At 45.3% G+C, this 15,007-nt stretch overlaps 1 protein-coding gene across 5 annotated transcripts in view; it reads right to left on the reverse strand.

Annotated features, from left to right (window-relative positions):
- Positions 1 to 14,724, reverse strand: part of LOC125954161 (protein Fe65 homolog) — a 43,876-nt gene extending 29,152 nt beyond the window's left edge. For 3 of the 5 annotated variants that reach the window (XM_049684239.1, XM_049684237.1, XM_049684235.1), the window contains exon 1: positions 2,465 to 2,513. The gene's annotated coding sequence lies outside the window, so the exon portion shown is untranslated. Of the gene's footprint in view, positions 1 to 2,464; positions 2,514 to 14,426 lie in introns of those variants that run through there. The other 2 variants (XM_049684238.1, XM_049684236.1) reach the window with 1 other exon arrangement.
- Between the last annotated feature and the right edge of the window lie 283 nt (positions 14,725 to 15,007).

Here is a 15,007-nt window from a genome sequence, read left to right on the forward strand (position 1 = left end):
TTCTATAAATAAGGAGGCCATGAATAACTACCAGCACATATAGCAGTAATAACCATTCATACGATAGGAAAGCGTATCTAAACTGAACAAAAGTTCAATTTGTAAATGGAACTCCGATAAAATTTCGCAACAACAACAGACATCCATTTGCTGGTTTGAGGTACACCAAGTACACTGCTTGGTAACAATCATACTTGAACATCCATGAATAGCAATCTGCGTCCAACAATCCCTTACCCCGTTGACCGGATTACTTTGGTCCCACGGTTTAGCAAGATTTCATCAAAAATATTCTCCGTCGGACATTCCTACCGGACGCAGCAATCCCACAACAGATCGTTCCCAAAAAAAAGCAAAACAACGGCTACCGCTGCAGCGGAAAAACAATCGTCGTTACATAAGCCGTACGCTAGAACTGCGGGTACAATAAACCGTTGCACAATCTGCCTTTCACTGCTCGCAGCGGAACACAGCATTGAAGGAAGCAATTTTCGCTTACCATCTTCCCGAACCTACCGGGCCGGAGCGCGGAGTTATCAATTTTGCGGGCACAACGATTTCCTCCCGTTCGCATTGTGTGCAAATTAGATTTTAATTATTAATCTTCACACTACACTGCGGTGCGAACAGATACACACATAGGGCCCTATTGCGAGTGTCTTGTCTTGCAAACGAGACTGCCTTACTACTGCTGAAAAAACTTAGCAGTCTTGTTTAGCTTTTATGAATGAACTTGTGATTTTTTACAGCCTGATTTCAAAACAAATACTAATACTACCAAATTATTCACCAACACCACCAAAACCAAATATCTTTCGGTCCAATGGCAACTACGACCAAAACGAAAAAAATTACCATTTTCAGTCTCGTTTTCAAGACTCAGAGTCTGTTGCTAAAACCTACCAGACTGTGAGTCTTGAAAACGAGACTGAAAGTCGCGTTGCTATTGGCCGGAGGATGTTGGTTTTTGGTGGTGTTGGTGACTAATGTGGTAGTATTAGTATTTGTTTTGAAATCAGGCTGTAAAAAATCACAAGTTCATTCATAAGAGCTAAACAAGACTGCTAAGTTTTTTCAGCAGTAGTAAGGCAGTCTCGTTTGCAAGACAAGACACTCGCAATAGGGCCCATAAACACACACACACACACACACACACACACACACACACACACACACACACACACACACACACACACACACACACACACGGTACAGGCCACCGGCATTGAACATCCTTTTAGCTGGAGAGAGCGAGTGAGCCAAACAGAAAGAAAAAAAAATAGAAGGAAAGAGAGAGAGAGAGTGTGTGACGAGAGCACGCGCACGGGAGCGAGAGTTCGATTTTCCTGCTTTTCCTGCCGTACCCGTGCGCGCTGGAAAACAAGGGAAAAATCGAATAAACCACCATTCTCTCACACTCACGTCCTGCTCACCCTGCTCACTCACTACCGGTCCTTTTTGGTGGGTCTTTTCTTTCTCTTGCTTATGCCTTAAACGTCCGCCGCCGCCGCCGCTTGCTTCGACATAGTCCCCGACGAGAAACACAATCTTATTACTGCAGCGCGTGTGAGAGGTTCACGCTGGCTCTATTTGTTTGTTCTATTCTTTAAGGTGTCTCCCGAGGAGGAGGAGAATGGTGTCTCCGGTCAGGTGGGTCATCCTGTAATGGTTGGTTCCGAAGGAAGGATGTCATTATCACCGACGACGACGACGACGACGACGACGACGACGACGACGACGACGAGGTAAGGTTCGTGTCGAACCGGCCACCAACCAATCACCACACCACCGAGCACTTTTCTCATCGACGAATCCATTTTCCAGCTTTTCTTTTCAGCTTTGGATCGCTAGCAACCAATTGTTCGGGGAGCAGCACACCTGACTCAATGATTCATGATGAAGAATGATTGTCGATAGAAGGGATCACACCACAGGGCACCGACGATCAAGGACGCACGCTTCATCCAAGTATAGTGTCTGGGTCCTTCCATAAAGCAGTCTTGCGAGGTAGTAGAGATCTAGTAGTGAACGTCATCAGTTGCTCCCCGTAAAGTACACGCACTCACACAAAACGACACTCACAGGTCACTTTCTTATTATTATATAACGCTGACTAACAAACAAATGGCAACGAACTAACTGGACAAAAAGGAAATCGTCACGTTCTATTCCTGCACACACAACATCCACACCACCGCAATCCCAAACCCACGGTAGATGCTAGCGAAACACACACCCACAGTCTGACAGTCACCGCAGGGACGGTGCAAACGCCTGAAACCTCACACGTTCGTGGTAGGCTGTGACGCACCCAATGCTGCGTCTCACATGACTAACCCTCCGCACAAGCGTTTCGATTAGACACTTTGACCGACACGTCACACCGCGTCCTTTCACCCGCCCCCCACTGGGGGTGCCTTCCAAACGACGCGGGGACGTCGATGGTCACCTCTTACCCACCCACCGTCGGAAGCCGTTCAGCAACGACGGAGCGAGTGCACGGCCTGCTACCGCTTCCGTGGCTGACGTCCTTTTGATCGTGCGGATGCACACGACCAACTCTGCTGCTCCCACCCGACCGGGCTACTTCGGTTTTTGCGGAAAATGTGGAAACCCACACACACACACACACACAGGCAAGCATCGAGGTCGGAAAATCCTGATAGAGAGAGAGAGAGAGAGAGAAAGCGGCAGAAAGAGAGAGAGAGAGAGAGAGGAGATACCAAACACTCTCTGTCTGAAGCGAGCGACAGGATCCGGTGTGTCTATGTCTTTGTGAGGGAAAACCCCCGTGTGCAGGAAGGTCTGCGCAGGATACGCATCGTGCAACAGCAAACGGATGCCCGAGTGTGTGACGTCAAGAAGACGTCGTCGTCGTCGACGACGACGACGACGACGACGACGACCACGAGACACACCACTAGCCAGCCGAATGTGCTGTGTTTTTCCACGGCCACCGCTGGAACTTTTCCGTCGATGGAACCACATTAGCATTGTGCTTTAGCCGCATGCCCATTGACATGGCTGGTGGTAAATGCCAAATTGCATCCAACAGCATGTTGATGAGTTTGTTGACAACTTTAAAGAAATGGAAGAACATGCCACCAACCACACACCTTGTGAGCGGGGTCAAATGCCATTGAGCAGGCGAGAGTAAGAGGGATGGTGTCACTCCACTACTACCAATCCAAAACCATGTCACGAGCAAATGACTTATCCTTATCCTTGGATTTCTACTTATCCTTGGATTCATGAAATTCCAAACCCTTACATTCCTCAGAAGAGGAACCCTACTGTCCAGCAACAACAACAACAAGTCCTTCGGATGACCAATAGGGAGGGATGGATACCTTGAACACCGTGCGTTCCAAAGCATAGCGAGCCAACCGAAGTAGACAGAGACGGGGAGTAGAGAAATGCGTATACTTGCTCTCCTATACTGTTGAGTTTGTTTGTTTGTGCTTGTGCGTGTGGTACGAGCGTGGATGACTCAGAGTTTCGCCACCGCTCGTACTGTCACCCTATCCTCAGCCCGCGGTCGTCGCTCGTGTCGAGCGGGGTTTTATTTTCCGGAACCGGCATCGTTTTTCCACTCCGAAGGACAACAGAGCGAAGCGTCGCCGCGACTGATGCCAGTGAGTTTGTTCACTTTGGTGGAATTGACCGTTGACCGTGGAGGATGGCGAGATGGCTGAAAAGGATGGGCCGAGATTATGAAAAACAACACACGAAAACCAGGCCACTGGCCAAAACTGTGACCACATAATTAGAGGTAGACCAGACCAGTGCTACACCAGGGAACACTTTAACAGCCGCAGAGCTTTAGGCGGACGAGAACAGTAGAAAACAACGCTAGGGGTCACGAGGGACCACGAGGGGTTGCTGCGCGTACAGACGAAGGCGTTGGGGGAAGAGATTAGGAGAGGGACCGATAACTAATGTAGGTGCCAGCGTGATGTATGGGAAGGGACGTGCGAGAGCTTCGTTTTAATCATTTACGAGCGGTGACGCCAGAGCGTTGGTCGCGTTCGTAAGGGCCATAGGGATGGGAATGGAGATTCCATCCGATGTGACACACAAACGATGCCAATGGGTGATAATGACAATAATGAGGATATTTCGAAAGGAAATTTACGGTTCCATTACTGAAAATTCCTTCCAACACGTAATACAGGTAATTCATCGATGGTCATCGATCGTTGGGTTTTCTTGGCCATCACATTTTCCTGCATAGTTGGGAACAAGCGCAATCAACGCTATCGGTACAACAGAGTAACTGAACACAATACCACAGCATTGAAATTACGAAAATGCTTATTTATCGAGTTTGCATAACTGGTTCGTTATCTCCTCATTGTTGAAATACTTTGTCGAATCGCCAGATAAACTAAAAGAAATTTGAAGAATTATTCCCATAATAATTGCAAATTATACAAACATCGCAATTATAACATACGATACATGTTTTGATCAAATATTCATTTTATTTTTTATTTTATATCCCTAGCTTGAGTTTGTGTGGACCAAAAAAGGAGACTAACGTTAATACGGTCGAACAAAAATATTCTGTTGAGATTTTTTTTTGTTATCAGCCCACTAACCTACGTAAATTTCATATTATACTAAAACTGTTTAAAGAATGCTAGAAATAATTTGATGAAAACGTGTTAGAACAATCTAGCAATAGGTCGATTATCTGTGGTATAACAACTAACATTCTTTTCCTAGATAAGAAGTTTTCTCATGTCGAGTTTTAGTGATTTTTTTGTGTAAGTTTTAATGCTTTCGATGAACACCCAGACGGACGTCGATTTTATGAAAACCGCTTCAAAGTAGCGAGACGTTCTGAGGCATGCATAACGCGTTGTTTTTTATAGTACTATGCATTTGTCAGCTGTGCAGCGCATTATTCTTTAAAGAGTTTTCATTCAGCTTTTTTATTGGAATAAAATGATATAAAATACGCTGTTCAACCCTAAAATCAGTTAACCAGAAACTGATAAAACTACACATGTAAACCATACGACGAATAGAAACAACAAGGAACGCGATTTGGGCAACCGTCCAGAGATTAGTGAATACTGAACGATCGTATGATGAATGACATTCCATATCCGATCGGTACATTTATAATCGATCATCAACGCAGCAAACATGAACATTTCTATGCTTGTTATGCTGAACATCGGATTAATGTGTCAACGAGCAATGCTGAAAAGATGCGTGTGGAAAAACGGCGAGGGCAACGACATGTGCGTCTGAACTTTCGTCTTCTTCGGACAACTGGAATATCATCTAATCATCCCTGCCAATCAAACGCGCCCACGGCACAAAATTACGTTCACTTGTACTTACACGCCTTAAGTGCTTAATTTGAGATTTGGAAGCACAATTGGAATGGAAAACCAATCCAAACCACCGGCAGAGCCTCACCATGGTTGAATGCGTGACCGGTTGCGGTGGCACCGTACCGCACGGTGGTCCGTGCACGCAACATGCCTAAGTGGCTATTAAGAAATTAGGACTCCCCGAGTCCGGCACCGGCTCCGGCCCAAGCAGCAACCTTAACCAACTGAGCCGATGGTGATTGTGTCCAGTCAGCCAGTCAGCCCTTTATAAATCTGTTGGACTGATAACTTTGTGTGTTTTGCTTATGAGAGGATGGAGCTCCATTTTCGGCACGCGCGCAACCAATGGCCCCCCAGTGAGGTGAATGGAGCGAGTAAGATTTTTTTTTTTCTATTTGTTTGTTTGGTTTTTTCGATTCCATTTAGCCATCAGCCAACTACAGAACACACACACACACACACGCACACACATAAGCTCCATGGCCAGTTCGAGTCCTATTTGCATGCATAATTAAACAGAGACGCCCGGACGGACGGACACCTTACCGCATTTTTGGGCAATGGAAGTAATCAAAGAGGAAAAACCTCCGAAATCAGTACCAAACGGAAGGGAACTAGAAGACGACTGGTAGAACGCCACTGGAAGCCCGCAGTAGCCCGCAGTGAGCTCGGTCGACCGACGACCGTCCTCCAGTGGCCAAAAACTCATAGATATAAAGCACAATTAAAAGGGGAGGCCAACTGACGTTAGCCGGGAATCAAATAGTCTCCCTAACTTCCTTCACCACCACCACCACCAGGGACAGTGAGTCAACGGGCCACCACCAGGTGAGATTGTTGGCTTGGCTACGTCACTGCACAAACCAAGCAGCGAATGAACCAGTGCGGTTTCACCTGAAACAAAACCTTGAGCCCAGAGCATGGGGGCATCTGCTAGCGCACGGAGTGGTGCAATTACACCAAGGCAAGGCATTGCCACGCACCGCAGGACACAGCACCGCAAGACATCGTGGCGCCGCAAGGACGCGAACAGTGCCGTGGAGCTCGCACGAGACAGTGCTCGCCGCACAATCACAGCGGTAAACAACAACAACAACAACAACAATAAAAAGGAACTAATCCTTAACATTTATTCTCATTTTATGAATCCTCTTTCGACCTTTGTTTATGAGGAAATGTCCTGCGATCTCCGGCACCGGCACCACGCCCGGTCTCTTTAAAACTGTGTGAGAACTAATCTGTTGCTTACCGAATCAGCCACATCCGGAAGGCAACGACCACTTGGGCTTCGCATAAGTTACAGGGCAAGTATAAATAATTGCACGTTTTCCTAAACGAATGAATTGTGTTGAAGAATGAAATTAAAAACCACAAAACTCTAATTTCAGAAAACCTCAAACTGGCATGTCCATTGGTTGCTGCGAACCAATCGCTATTACACTTAAAGTGATAAATGAGACAAAGTATCACGACAAGATGCATCGCCGCCAGATTTGCACCGTTCATCCATGGTGGTTCTGTGTTAAAGCAGGGATTAGCAGAAAAGCTGCCATATAATAGCACGTACTGCATTGTTGCAGTACATCGTATCCAGCCAGTCCAGCCAGACGGTATGGGTTGGTTACTATCTAGTTACCTAGGAAGGATTCTGGAGCGAAAGCCAGCGATGGGCCCGATAGGGTGTAGATGGTGGAACGGGATTGTTCTTCATTTTCTCATCTCGAAAACCACACCGGTTTCACTAATTGCAATTGCGGCGCTGTGCGCTTCACTCTTCACACCACAAGTGAACGTGCAATTATCAAAGCCAGTGCATTCATCAAGAAACGATTTGAGAAAACGTGTCTCTGTGGAACACGGATAGTGGTGGAAACATCTGTACATCCCTTATTGTTACTCGTGCTGAGGTTCTAAGGAATCTTGGGGAAAGAATGTTCTTTAAGAATTTCACTTCAAAAATATTGCATAATATCGTTGGAATGGTTTAATGGGTTGTCGAGGCCTAGCTATCTGGGCTCTTATTTGGTACTTCTTGTACATTAATGTACATATTCCTTTATTCAAACAATTTAAGTTTTCTTTTATAAGGACTTTAAGGCGTTTTTAGACTTAACCCCTTTACACATTCAATCCCTGTTGGACTTTATGCATTGATGAGTTACATAAACTAGTGGGATGTTCATCATGCCATCATCATTGTCTCTATTTTTACCTCCAAGGGGGTTACCGCCTTGTACATTGCATTACCTTATGTAACCTTACATCACATCGCCGGTAAAACAGATGCGGGGAGTATGAAGACTTTAAGGAAATCAACAAGCAGTGCCCACACCCGCGTACCGTTACCTCTCCCGAAACGGTGCCTTCCACCCAAAAAAGAAGGATAAAATCGTTCCTTCGAGAAGCATAGCTTTGGTTAGCGAATCGTGTCGGCTGCCTGATGACGACCATGTCACAGGCTGGTCGCCGCTTCCAAACAGCACTGCCGCCTCCATTCCGTCCCCCAGAAGATAACGAGTGAGATACTGTACGAATTTTGTTTTCATTTCGTTTTATATTTATTCATCCCGCAAGACACACACACACACACCAGCTACAGCAACACCACCATCACCACCTTCACCGAAAACTCGAAACTGTCGCCAACGCAACCCGTGCTGCTCTCGGTGGCGGTGGCGGTGCCGCCACCGGGACTCGGCAGCAACAGCAGTAGCAAAACATATCACCCACCACCACCACCACCACCCGGACCGGCGGCTCGTGGGCGATATGAAGGCAAATTATGCCGAAAACTCAAGCTCGACTCAAGCGCCCCGAAAAGAACGAGCGCGCCAGAGAAAAATAAATTCCCGAACGCGCTGGCCGCGCTCCCCAGCCCCGGCTACTTGCCAAACGCGGAGACATTTGGGACATACCATAACCAGGACGAACGGACGGACGGATGGACGGACACAGAGCGCGCTCCTGGTCGCTGTTTTGCGGTAGAACCTGCGTAGACATCATCACTGTATGGTAGTGCTTGACTGAGCAAGCACCGATTCCGATTTCTCTCATTTCTTAAGGAACATTTCTTCTTGGCCGCTTCGGTGGGACCAAACCAAACCGTCCTCGGCCCACGGAACCCACTGGCACCACTCCGGTTGCCGATGTTGCCGTTTCATGAATATATTTATTTCTTGTTTCATCTTTTTTCGGAGACATGAAACGGCCCTTCGGAACTAACGGAGTCAGCGGAAGTTTTGCTAAATGAAAATGCGTATCCACCGTTGTTTGGCAGAAGCTGTAATGGTAGAATGCTTAAGGCTGCGTTATGATTCCCCTTTCCTAGACAGACCCTCCATTCTATTGTGGGTAAAAAAAAAAAACAAAATCGAGGATAAATCACCAAGAAAGGATATCCTGATGAACTATCCCGACCACAGGAGTACTGACGAATCCTGTTAGTAACTGGTAGATTTGTCTTGGGGTTTAAGCATCTAGTACCAACTATTGCACAGCGGGAATTGAGGGGATAAACATGAGAAAAGGATTTACATTGTTTTGTAAAATAAGTCCTTTTCCTTCACGATACTTGGTTAATCAAGTGTCTCTTCAATTTGGATTAATCGATGGTCTCCTAACTCAACACTAACTGTAAGCATAATGTCATTTTATCAATCAATTCCACAACTCCAAATTTATATTAAGGATCGCTGGTAACTAGTTTGTTCGCTCATCGTAGTTTGTAACTCAAAATGAAATCCCAGTAACCATGGCTTTGAGAAACATACCCAAGCCATTCAATTATTATTATTATTACGTTTCATATTGCACTCAAACGATTGGAATGTTCGTTTTGATCTCACGCGTATTTGCCAGATAACTTGTTTATTCTAAAACATGTAACCTGAACTAGCAGATACGATACGCATCAATATGACCTAGTTAAACGTTCGACCCGAATCGTCGAACTTTTAAGAGAACCCTTTACATATTCCCACACCATCCGAGTGCATTCCAAAACAATTTTCTGGCAATTCTATCGAGGGGCAGCGTATTGAAACGCGTTGATTGAACGGTTCAGTTGAAAAACAGAAGAAGTAATTCTACACGTTCCACTTGATAAAAATACGGTCGACCATTACCACAGTGCACCGGGAGTGTCTTGTTGGACTACCTCAGCACGGCAGCAGGGCAGCTCGAAAGCAGAAAATCACTTTCCTCTAATCGAATTCCACTTGAACCTCGTTCTTTCAGGAAAATATATCGATTTGTTTTCGCTGCACCAACCAACCAACCGACCGACCGACCGACCGCCTATAGAGTGTGATCGCCTTTTGCGGTCGAACTAGCGGACGAAGCCCAACGGAACTTAACCAATGCAAAATGGGACATCGACCATATGCACCACTCAGCCGGCTCTTCGTTCATTTCATTTCATTTAACATTCATGCTACCGCCTCGACCGCCAGCAGCAAACCGACAAACCACACACAGCGCATACGGCACAGAGCAGGTGAAATCACGTGGTTCTTCTTCGGCATGTACAACCTCCTTACTTGACCTAAACTCTAACGAGCTTTCAACAAGCTTGGGTGAACCGATATTGAGATTGGTTAGCAAGGACAGGGTGAGGAGGCCCAAGGCGCTGGTCCAGGTCCTGATGCATTCCACCTGGTTAATAATAAGAGCCAACAGTAGCAGTAGCAGGAGCAGCAGCACTTTCGGCAGTTTCGTTGAAATATGCTTCGAACGTGCCCGCTGCCCTTTGAGCACGGGTTTGTTTGGGATGCATTGGCGGGCCGATTGGCGAGTGGCTCTTATCCCTAGATAGGTTACCGACCAGCCGAGGCTAAGAGGACGAAAGAAAGTGGTGCAAGGGTTGAAGAACGATTTGGCCCCGGCCCCCGGCCCTATGTCAGATCGGTTCGAATCGCTTGTCGGCCGTGGATAGGAATTTATCGATAAAGATATATTTTGCGCCTTCAGCACAGCGTGTTTAAGTTCGTAGGGGCACAAATCCCCCCCGGGAAGCGGGAAAGAGAAGGGCAGACATGGGTGGAAAGGCCGAATCACGGTACAATAGACCGCCGTCGGGAATCACCTGCATACCTACACCGAACAATGCACCTCGATGCACCTCGATGACGTACAGCACCGTTTATGAAGTGGAAAGTCCAACAGAACAGAATGGAATATGCCCCCTCCAATACCAAGCTTGCAGGGTATTGCAGGATATTGAAAAGTTTCTTTTGCAAAAGGTGCCAGGTATTGCATTGTGCAAAGTGCTTTTTATGAGTTTAAAGAAAAGCATCGTACGACCTACATTTTGGAAGAGTAATAATACAAGTGACCTATCTCATTAGATTTGCATGATCCAAGTACATTCATTCTTTGTGTAAGATTGTATTATTCATTGAAGGTGTAATTTTATTAAGAGCGAGCCCGCGTGAATTCCGACCAAAAACCAATCTTATTTTTCTAGATGTTTTATGATTGTTAACGTGCGAAACCGAAAACCGTATTTTTTAATTATAGGCAGAGGACCTTTATTATAAAACCGTCTGTCCTTCTCGGAGGGCAGATCAGAAGAGCGTTCTTGTAGTCGCCGCGTATTAGTCGTGTCGCGTCGGCCGGCGAGCTGCTGCCGAGGCGCGTTTCGCCCGAGCGAACAGTGCCGGATAGCTTTCGTTCGTCACCAATGATAAAACCGTTTAATTTAATGTTTTGACGAATTTCATAATAAACTACAACTTTTCAAAAATATTCGCTCCATAGCTTCGTGTTGAATTGTCTGATATTCTTTGCTTAGATAGGAAGTTTTTGCAGGTAGCCCCCTCGAGGTTTTGCTATATTTTCAATTTTCCAATTTTTGGTTTATGGTGATGGTTTTACGATACTGCTGTATAAAATAAGATTAGCAAAAGTTTAAAAAAGTATCTTAAAAGCATAAAAAAGAAGTAGTAGCTATAGTTTATAAACCCTCAACGTAGCTACTTGGAAAAAGCATGCAGAGAAAGAATTCAAAATTTCATATGTTTCGCTCTATTAATATTTTGCTACGATGGACACCGGCTTGAGTGATGATGGAATGATTTTGAAACATTGATTTTGGTAAAAAGTAGCTAGATGTATTGAACCATGTAGGTCAGGCGTACCGCTCACGGTGATACAATGAAAATCAACATCTCTATAAGTTTTGCTTCGATTGATCCAAAAAATTACCAAATACTCTTGATGTAAGCTCTCCTTTTGTAAGTAACAAAATGACCTGTATGCAATTTTGTGCCATCAAAACGTTTTAATTAATAAACTGCGATGGCCTACGAAAGGAATCCAAACAAGTCGTGGTTTGACCGATTGTAGATCAACGTAATAACCTTCTAGCACACTATTTTAGTTTAATATCACATGATAAAGGTTAAAAAAATTACAGTTCACCAGATTGAACCATCTTGGGATCATACAGACGTTTAAACAGTCCATTAGCTATGAACAGAGGTTTCTATTTAAGAAAAATGTGACAAAAATACCAAAATGTGAACAAAAAGTCATCTTTCTGGGGTGAAATGATAACAGAAGAATCATTTATTACTAACACATCTTAATATCTTTAGTGAGGCCTCATTTTTGGGTTTTTGGCTCTCTTATCCACAATTTTTATTATTTTTTTTAAATTCGTATTACATACGTCTCCTAGAAATAACAGGAGAACATACAGCAATTTTAATTTTATTTGGGACTCTTTATTTAAGCACGAAATCGATAAAATAGTGTATACAAGAACAATTATATTGTACAAACTTATCATGCGCTATCTAGAAGAAAGTCATTTTCCTATGAAGATCACCTCAATTGCAGTATATCATTAAGCAGAAACATAGTTTCGCAGACTAACCGTTAGATAACTATCCTCAATTCATTGACAGCTTGCAGTTAAGCCTGTTTATAAACTTTATGATTCGAATACATTCGATTGCATCCTCTCAATGTATCCTGTTCCTGTTCCAATCAATTGCGTTTGCTGTTGTTAGACAGAAAATGGCTCAATCTGTTCGGTGCAAATCAAAACCATGCAGGCTTCATATCGAGCAACATGAAACTCGTCCTCGATCGCACGAATGCAATACATGCTGCCCAACGGAGCTCAACGGGTCTCAACAACGGGGAGCAAGTATTGGCAGCAACATCCCAACCCGTCAGCGGGACAACGATTCGCCATTACGTTCATTACTCAGCTCAGTGTTTTACGCCGCTTATCCATATCGAGCCAACCAACCACCGTTTCCAGCATCAGCTCCTTCTGTTCATCAATGGCGCCCGACAACTCCGTTCCATGAATAGAAGGAAGGGGTGGCGGGGCGGTGCACTAGGCTAACAAATAGCAATAGTCTGGCAAACGTACCAGGGACTAGTACAATCCTCCTCTTCTTGGCACCAGTGCCAATGTAGCACGCCAGCTGCCAATAAGAAGCATAAATTTTCATTTAACTCTTTCATCGCTTACAGAAGTCTATTCGTGCACAGCTCTGTAAAACCCGTCTGTGGCCATGGATGGCAGTAGCACGGATCGAGTCCAGTGCGCCAGGTAGTCCTGTCATCGCGCTCAGTAATTAGTGTTGAAAAAGAGAGCATTTTTTCATGGAGCAGCATTTGGGAAGCGGATGAATGCGACAAATGGATCCAACGGAACTGTTGTATCCTGCAACAATAGCTCCCTGGAAGCCAAAGAAAGGATTGGCAGACTGACCACGGCATCAGTCTGCCATTGTAAGTCCGCAGAGCCGTGCTTAGGTTTGTTGTCTTTGTACAACACACCAAAGATGGCACAAAGAACCACTCGTTGGAGAACCCTCGTTTTCCGCACGCCCCATGCTGTTCTGTGTTTGTCAAAAATGCAAATTTCATGATGCTCTTGGAGCACTTGGAGCATCATCCTATATATCGATGGTTTACGGCCGAAGGCATAAATAGAATAGGCCAAAGTTTACGAGCGCCACGGCTTGTCGGTTCCGTGGTTAGGGAAATGCAGCATTGGTGGTACATACTCACTGCATCCACCACGACGACACACGTGACCATGGAATTTCCGCATTAAAATAGAAAGAGCGAGTGTCATTCCTTGGTGTGGATGGGAATAGGAGAATAAACTGGAAAACTCATCATGCAACAGGCTGTTACAATAACGGTTCAAATCGAAAAATAACCAATGAAACCATCTGCAAACATGCGGGCGCATCATGCGCATACAGCAGCTGCAGCAGCCTAGATGTAGGACACGGGCACACCATCGATTTGTGCCAATGTCCTGTCCACCAATACGCCACGCTGTAGTGCCCGTTGTAGTGACGCTCACACTTGTATTGCGTGTCGGAAAAAATGGGAAAACGAAATGCTTTCTTTCTAACGTTCTTAGCCTACTCTTCTGTATGTGTTCCGTTGCTGCGAAACAATCGAAGATGCGCCTGTCTCTGGCTTGACTGACCCTTTCAACAATTTGGCCTGAGAGGGTGGTAATACGGTACGCGTGACAGCCTCCCCTCAATTTTTACCCGGTTATCCTCAATTCTGTCCCCTTCCACTTCATGTTTCACGGGTTCTAGATAGTGGAGGGAGGGGAAACATTTTGCGCACCGTGTGGCCACTGCAAGTAAAAAGTCCAAGGGCTCTACTGGACGGTCTGTGTATCATCTGGCAGTTAAAAGAGTAGAAATAGTATGTTCAAGGTGAGGTTACGTTGTATGCAGCTAAAATATACATGGAATGTACTTGGCGCTGAGGACGCATAGTAGAACAGCTATGGTCGGGGCAAACATATCAATACCGATAGAGCGAGGGCGTTGTTTGCTGATATCATATCGCGAGCACAAAAGGATCCGAAGGTAATGAAGTGATTTGGGATAAATTATTGAGTTGGATTGAGAAAGAAATAGTAAAAGATTGGAAAAGAGTAATTCCAATCCAATAACTTGGTCTACCTTCATTCTACAGTACAGAAATTTGTATGACAAACCAAGAAAAATCCAGAAAACCCACACACGGTCAATTGTTCTTTACAAAGTCAGCTCTTTTGAGCTGCATGCAATTGAACACACTTACCCAACTTCTGCAAATAAGCCTCGGTAGGTGCTGCTTCTGCTGAGCTACTGTCTACTCTTCTCTTGGAACGTCTACAAATGAGCAAGGTTCTGGGTACTTTTTTAACACTTTACCGACACGCACGCTTTCCAAAGGACGCTCGTAACTAGGCCTTATCACTGCACTCCAGTTCTTTACCAGCGCCAAATTAGCCTCGCAAAGGACGCTTCCACACGACGGTTACACCCTTGCACTTTTGCAAACAAATGAACCAAAATAATCTTCGTCGTGCAAAGTATTTTCTTAAATCCATCAAACACTACCACTATCTATCCTAGGGCCGGGACCAGCGAGCGAATGAGGTTGGTCTGCATGCACAACACGGTATTTGACACTTTGCGTCCCACAAACCCCGACGGTGAAGCCGTATACCGACGCCGCCTCTTGCAGCGGCATAAAACCCCTTGCCCCTCCAGCGTCCATCGAAAGGACATGCGCACTGTGCACCCGGGTTGTGGTGGTAAAGGATAATGCCGTCACTGCTCGCGCCTTCTTTCGAGCAATACTTTCCAGCATCGTGGAACGACACGATCAATAAATTC

Source organism: Anopheles darlingi, chromosome 3 (genome assembly GCF_943734745.1).
Source record: "Anopheles darlingi chromosome 3, idAnoDarlMG_H_01, whole genome shotgun sequence".
In the NCBI taxonomy this organism is placed as follows: Eukaryota; Metazoa; Arthropoda; class Insecta; order Diptera; family Culicidae; genus Anopheles; species Anopheles darlingi.